The 7,718-nt window shown below is 37.4% G+C and overlaps 1 long non-coding RNA gene across 1 annotated transcript; it reads right to left on the bottom strand.

Annotated features, from left to right (window-relative positions):
• Positions 1 to 2,357: 2,357 nt before the first annotated feature.
• Positions 2,358 to 6,565, bottom strand: LOC132625149 (uncharacterized). Its single transcript, XR_009576666.1, has 2 exons — positions 5,931 to 6,565; positions 2,358 to 4,909 (listed from the first exon to the last, which is right to left on the bottom strand). It is a non-coding gene; the product is annotated as an uncharacterized LOC132625149 (long non-coding RNA).
• Between the last annotated feature and the right edge of the window lie 1,153 nt (positions 6,566 to 7,718).

Raw genomic sequence — 7,718 nt, 5'->3', positions numbered from 1 at the left:
GAAAGTGTTGTGGAAAGTGACCTTTGTCTTTTTTAGAGTGGAATTGCATGCTTTGACTCTTCGTTGGTCATAGATTCTTCTCTCTTAAAAGATAATGTCCTATTCGATGATAACATAACTACTGAGTATGATATGCATAGTGGATTGTATTGCAATGTTGAGCAAGTAGCCACCTTTGGAGGCTATAATGTGTTTTGTGATCCACTATGGGATGATGATGAGCTTGATCTTGATGACAAGCATGGGGTGGATAAAGTTCTTGACACCATCCCCGATGACGAAAAGTCCTTCTTGAGGGTTTGTTACCCACTTGACAGACCAACAACGAATTCGGAAAAGGCTTTCGAAAGTGATGAGTTCTCTTTAAAGAAGGGGAGTAAGTTACATGAACAAGAGCACACTTCTTGGAAGGACTATGCTAGATCTCCTAACCTAAGGGATGGGGAGATGCTACTTCTAGCGTGGCATAGGTTAGATAACCCTTTCCCGTGTGATGGAAACCTTCCCTTGAAGGGAAATGACATGATAGATTGGAAAGGATGTTTTGAAAAAGAAGGTGAAACTTGTATGAAAATTGTCACTTCTTCCATGAGTGTTCCAAATAGTAATGGTTTGCTTGAACTTGTGCTTGAACCCCATAATGAGTCTACACTTGAGGTTACTTTAGTTGAAGAAGTTGTTTTGTGTAACACCTTTCTTTATTACCTATTTGCCTATGATGACACTCGTGTTTGTGTTGAGGGTGCATCCTTAATTGAGAGCGGTATTTGCAGGGTGAATAGTTGTTTCCTTAGCCATGTTTTGTGGATAACTTTTTCCTTCGACCTCGGTGCTAATTGTTGTGTATTGGTCATGGGACGGCCTTTGGAGAGTTCTTATTTGCGAATTTAGGGCCCAATGTGTGATATGTTTTCTAGAATCAATGTAGCACTGCATGCTTATTGTCTTAGGTCCATTGGTTTCCTTATCTTACCCTTGTTTCGTGATCTTCGGAGGGGTCAACTTCTTGGCGCCCCATATGTGGAGTCTTTCTTCACATTGATTATTGATGAATGGTTATACCACAAGTTTGTCCATCCTTGGCATGTTGGTCAGTTTGTTTGTGCTAACACTAACCCTCATGCTTTGAGGATCTTACTTGTTGCTGTCTTCCCTTGGTTTTTCCTAGGTTTGGATTCGAGGACGAATCCTTTTAAAGAAGGGGAGCATGATATGATTCTCATTGGCTCGAGTGCATTTATAGAGCCTATGATTTGTGGTGGAGCTCAACTTAGAGTCTATGATCTTCATTGGAGCTTATTCACCACATTTGGAGCATTCCAAAGGGCCTCAAGTGTATATTTCCACACTACACACTTAATGATGATCAATGATGAAAGCCAAGTCCCTACAAGCTTCATAGAGATGGAATCCTACAAGGTTTGGGAGATTGCTTAGTTGGGAGATTTAGAGCTCGAGGTCCTTGCCCGCAAGACTTGGAAGATAGCTTTGAGGGCTATTTGAGCAAAGGGCTACTTGTGCAAGTGGCTACTTTGTGCAAGGAGGGTTATGCTGGCAAGAAGGCCATGCATGCAAGGTCTATTAGAGGTCCATCTATGCAAGGAGGGACGTGTTTGGCCATTGAAGGTCAATCCATGAATTGAAGACTACACTAAGAAGACTAGCCAAACAAGGCCCTTACTTTATTAGGGGTAGAATTGTAATTCCTTATTAGTCTTCTTTGCTTAGCTTGTATATATGGCTTGATTTTCATTTAATTAGGGAGATTGGATGAATTATGTATTGAATACTCTAAAGAAGTGATAGTTTGTTTGGATTAATAGTCTTTAAGATTTAGGATAGTTAATGATTGATTCCATTGTTGGTTTTGAACCTCATTTCTATTGATTTTATGAAGAGTTGTTCATTTGTGGATTTCATTTGAATATCTCTTGCCTTGATTTCAAATAGCTTAGGTTGTATTGATTGAATCCAATTGGAAGGGTCGAGGTTTCATATATTTAGGTTTGTCCATAGATTCATTATCATTAGGGTCTACCTTTTATCCTCTATTTCTCATCCTCTTTTCTTCAACTCTCATCCCAATTTCTTGTTATCCTTTAATTTCGCATTTTTGTGATTAATTTGATGTTTCCTCCAAATCGATTTCTTATCATACCCCCAATTTCTTGTTATCCTTTAATTTCGCATTTTTGTGATTAATTTGGTGTTTCCCCCAAATCGATTTCTTATCATACCCTCAGAACTATTTACCCAAACTCGGGTTTTGAAGAAAATTCCATTCATTTGAATTCTTTTTTTTTTCTTACTTTTCTTTCTCGAAGTTTTCAAATTATGAAACATGCTTTAAAGATACATTCAAAGGTAATCCAGTTTTTGCATAAGAAAACATTGTTACACTTTTATTTACTTTTAACAAATGGAATACAACTCACTTATATTTCGGATCTAATTTGAAACAAGTTTGGGTCCCTACCCCCAACTAAATCCTAGGTTCTAACTTATAAGGTTTCAATATCCATACAAGTGCATTTTTACATATTCATACAGAAAATAATGTTAAACTTATACTAAAAGGAATGGAAAGAAAGTTTAGCTTTTTCAGCTTGGGCCCCAAATCATTCGACAATCCTATTCCATTTGTCGCTTATCTGAAGGGAATAGGTCTTCCATGCTCTTTAGGTCTTCACCCAAAGCTCCAACTCTCCAAGGCTTTAGGCATCCAATTCTTTACTTCCTCTTTAAGTTTTGCGTCACATACTTCACTTTATTTGTACCTCACATAAATAGAAAGAAAAGTAGTCAGTCAAAATGATACGCCACCCCATAGGGTGACGTTTACAACAACAACAACAGCCCAGTGAAATCCCACATCTTGGGGTCTGGGGAGGGTATAATGTACGCAGACCTTACTCCTACCAAGGTAGGATGGCCGTTTCCGAGAGACCCTCGGCTCAATAGAAGCATAAAAAGGGGGTCAGATAAGGTTAAAAGATTTAAAACGATATTGCAATGAAATAATGCAAGCGACACAGTAAAACAGGATAATCAAGGAATTCAAAGCGATATGGAAATGCAAATCACGAAAGCGGCACAGATAAAATAGAGTAATCAAAGTACAGAAAGTAGCAAATAATAACATAAATCAAAGCATAAGAAATTATAATGCGCTAATGCGCCTACTAATAAGGAAAGATAACGAGACTTATATACTAGCCTTCTACCCTAATGTGGGTCCTCCACACCACCCTAGGGTGACGTTTATGAACATAAATAATAATATCCCTTGGACTCGTATCAAACCTTGAGAGCTTCGATTACGGAGGCTCAGACTCATGTTTCTTTTTAATCTAGGGAAAAGGACTCTGGAACATGTCGTGGTTGCGAACTAGTGACTCGTCAATCGTTCTAGTCGCCTTGCCAAACGCATGTTGGATCCTACTTTATTACTATACTATGAGATCATCATTTCCCAAACAGAGGGATAACCTTTCCGGACAAGGCATGGCCTCAAAAATCTTTTTTTATTGGCCCGAGCATAGTATAATATTCAAACCAGTTCAGTCATCAAAAGGGTAGCATCACTGTAGTATCTGTTCTTTTAAAATCCAGGAACATCTTAAATGGAATATCAGTCTCTATTTTCTGCAAATTTAGCAACTGTTCTTAAACTGCAACTCATGTGAAGCATCTACCCTATTAAGGGAAAGTGAACAGCCTAGCAGTTCTTTCAGTCAAAGCAGCATTTGTTGCCTTAAAGTGCAACAGCATTTTGGCTCACAACGTAACATCTTGCTTGCCTTAAAATGCAACTATCACTTACAACTAGATGCGGCAGCAGAGCAACAAACACAGCAGCAAGGTGGTAGTTCAAAAGTGCAGTTAGGAAATCACCCAAAGTGCAGCACTGGGAAGATCAATATGGCATCTGTTTCTTTTAAACTCAGCAGTACCCCAAGTGTAGTATCAACACCATATTGCAGTAACAAACAATCACAGAAGGTAACCACAACAAAGCAACAAAATAGGACATCATGTTAAGTAGGACAGCAACTCAAATCAATGAACATAACAGCAGCCTCAAAGATGCCAACAAAGCAACAACATGCCAACCTTTTAAAGGATGCAGCAATTGCATATCAAAGACCTGGCAGTAGTGACCTTAGAACCAGCAACAAATCAGGCTATGGCCATTCTCATCAAGTAGCAGCTAAAGATAGCAATTCAAGGAGGTTTGAAGACTCCCCAGGTCATGCAAAAGGAGGAGGGGTGAAGAATGAGTATTGAAACAAAGAGGATTTAACAAAATAATGTCAAACAAAGATGCTTTATTATATAAAGGTATCATATCTTGATGTAAATTTTACAATGGATTAAGATGACAAGAGAATCAAGAATGAGGCCGCCAAAATAGCTCACAATATAAGAAACCAAAATCTCCAGAAGTTACAGAACAAAATAAGGATTGGGATATAGGATATTAGGGATAAGATGGAATTTAATAGCCAGATGTGATATATTTTCTAGGGAAACGGGAATATCAACTAGATATGGTATAACTAAAAGGGGGCAACATCAGGACTGATCACAAACATCATGCAAGGCATCAAAATAGGGAATTCAATAAACACAAAGAAACATAGCATCTCAAGAAAGATGAACTCAAAAGCTGGTCATAACACTCTTGTAACGTAGAATGTCAGGCTTAAAAGATTCAGGCAATATAGGGAGTTACCACCATCCGTATTCCAATGTCGCACAAGATCAAAAAGGTTTCTAGAACCTTTATGCATGGCTGACTATTAGAGGGGGGCTAAACCAAACCCAAAGCTTTCCTTGGCTTTCAGCCGGGAAAACCAAATGCCAGAGAGAGAATAACCAACAGATCATATCATGAAAGAAACATATCCTGTTTGAAAGACATGGTAAAATCAGTGGAAAAGCAAAGAAAGAAAACCAGAACTCCCTATTTTCTTTTCACAAAGTCTCACTCAACTACTGTGTAGAAAATTGTTTCTTTTTGCAAGCAGAAAGAGACAGCATTTAGTCATGCTAAAATCACACACAAAAAAAACTTAGAACTAACCTCATTTTTAAGCTTTTTTTTTTAAAAAATCATATAGTTTTAGTAAATGCATTTGGAAATAAACAGTTATTTGGATTCTTTTGAAACCCTTGGGGAGAAGGATTTACACTTTAGCAAGGACTTCCACATTGTTCAAATATTTCTAACTAAAAAATATTAAGCTATTTTTAAAGGAAAGAACCAGAGCATAAACTATACCAAACAGGAGGTTTTACTTTTGTATTTCCAAACTATGTAAGATCAATTTCAAATGGCCACAATCTAATCCTCATGAAAGTTCTTGAATTAATTCCAGAACTCAGCTTATATCTACTGATTTTAGGAAATAGACAACTTTCAATTTTCAAACAAACACAACTAAGTGAGAAAACAACTACCCTTCAGGACTTTACAAAGAAGAGTAATCCACGGGTTTACAACTACAGATAAAGGAAACCAACCAATATTCATTACTTGTTGATAGTAATTTTCTCTAAACAAGTTAAATGATAAATTAATTCATGCTTTAAATGAAACAAGTAGAACACAGAACTAAAGGTGGTTGTAACACAACACAATCAAAGCAGAACTAAAAAGTAGCAAAATAACAACAATGTAGAACTGAAATTAATAGCACAACAATACAAACACAACATCAAGAATAATAACACCAAAATAGAACTAAAAATACTAATTCAACCAAAATAGAACCACAGACTGAAAAGAGGAAGGAACATTATTTCATACTTCACATGCCAAACTAGAAAAACTAAATACCTAACAAGAATTGAATCACACCAAATGGAATGCGATTCAATAGAATTAAAGACAACAGTGGAAAATAAATAAAGAAAAGGGGAATTACTTTTTTGTCAAGCAGCGATGGGGGCGGCAAGAGTTGAGTTGATCACTCTTTCACCGAAACTAGCTTCCGATGAATGGAAACGAGACGCAAAAGTTTAACTTTGAGCAAGGTCCTCGAAACTCAAGATTGTTGGATTAATTTTCCAAGTTTTTGCCGAGCTACTGAGTGTCTCAAGCTCATGAGGTGTAAAAACCTCTTTTTAGGTGTAAAACCATTTTTGTGGTGCCCAAAACTTATAGAACCCCAAATATTAGGGTTTTGCCATAAATTTTCGATGGGGGCTGGATTTAAGACTTGAAATTCGTTTGAAACTGATAAAATCTTTGGGTTCGTCTCAGAAAGAAAAAATGAAAATCAGAAGAAATTGAACAAAGTCAAGGGTTATCGTTTCAACATCAGACTTGCTAAAGAAAAGTATCAAAGAGCATTAAAGTATTTCTCAAAATGGGCAAGCAAGTATTGGAACAACAGAAAGCAACTGCGTTTTTGCCCTTTTTGATTGCAGAAAAGCTCATCGTGAGCTGGAGAGATGAACGTAAGAGCCTAGGGCATGTTTGGTTTTTCTGATTTTCTTGTGTTAGAAGAAAATGGAGAATGACAAAAGGTTTCATCCTTTTGCAAATGGACTGGGTCAATTTGTTTTGGGCTAATGGTGTTGGGCTGGACAAAATTGAATTTAAAATGGGCTAGTCTTTGGATTAAATAGCCATTTTATATGTCTAACCAATTTGAAATCCATTTGAGATGAACTAATTGTTCAATTAACTAATTAAGCTTCTTGACTTTAACAAAGTGTCACGGCCTAATTTGCCTAAGTCGTGCGGGCACTTACCTTTCCCACCTCGGTCAGCAAACTCTCAACCCAACCATAAGTAATACATGAATATTTACATCAAGCAACGAAAATCGATTAAATACGTAAGTCCCACGATATTATATAATAGAAATAGTGTAGAAAGAACAAAATTACCCCCACGGTCTAGTTTAAGTCAGACAAGAGCATCTAATGGAATAAATACAAGTCTGGAGCAATAATACATAAAATGTCTATGTCACTGAATGGGAATAATAAGACATAAAATGATAGATAAGTCTTCAAGGCAGCGAATGGTCGTGCTCACCCTGGAGACTCAGAACAGTGCTGAAGAAGACGATCAGCCACGAGAGATAGAGGTAGAACCAACCTGACACTTTACATTCATAAAGGAATGTAGCAAGTGCAGGTCAGTACAATACAACGGTACTAGTAGGCATCTGTCACGACCCGACTAGGGGCCGTGACGGGTACCCGGGGCTAACCATAGAGCACCACTCATTCTATTACCCATCATACTCATAATACACTTCTTTAATATTCATATGTTCATAATCATAGGAAAAAAACCATTTTTCATTTGGAAACATAATTACCTTATATACATAAGCCTTCCGGCTATCAAAATGAAAATATATATATAGATGTACAATAGCAACTTCGTAAGACCATATAACCCACACCTGCGTATCTACGAGCCTCTACTAGAGTACTAGACATAGAGACGGGACAGGACCCCGTTGTGCCCAAAAAAAAAATACACATGTACACAAAAGAATGATCAAAGGCACCTCCGGGACAATGGAGTGCTCTCAAATCAGCTACTAGCTACTACGAGTCTGGATCAAGATCACCTCTCTGTCTACCTGCGGGCATGAACACAGCGTCCAAAGAAACCGGACATCAGTACGAACATTGTACTGAATATAAGAGGCATAAGTAATAATAATATGACAATGAGATAAAGGAAGCAT

The sequence above is a fragment of the Lycium barbarum genome, chromosome 12 (genome assembly GCF_019175385.1).
Source record: "Lycium barbarum isolate Lr01 chromosome 12, ASM1917538v2, whole genome shotgun sequence".
Lineage (NCBI taxonomy): Eukaryota > Viridiplantae > Streptophyta > Magnoliopsida > Solanales > Solanaceae > Lycium > Lycium barbarum.
The sequence above is the reverse complement of the archived record's forward strand: the minus strand, read 5'-3'. Positions and strand labels throughout refer to the sequence as shown.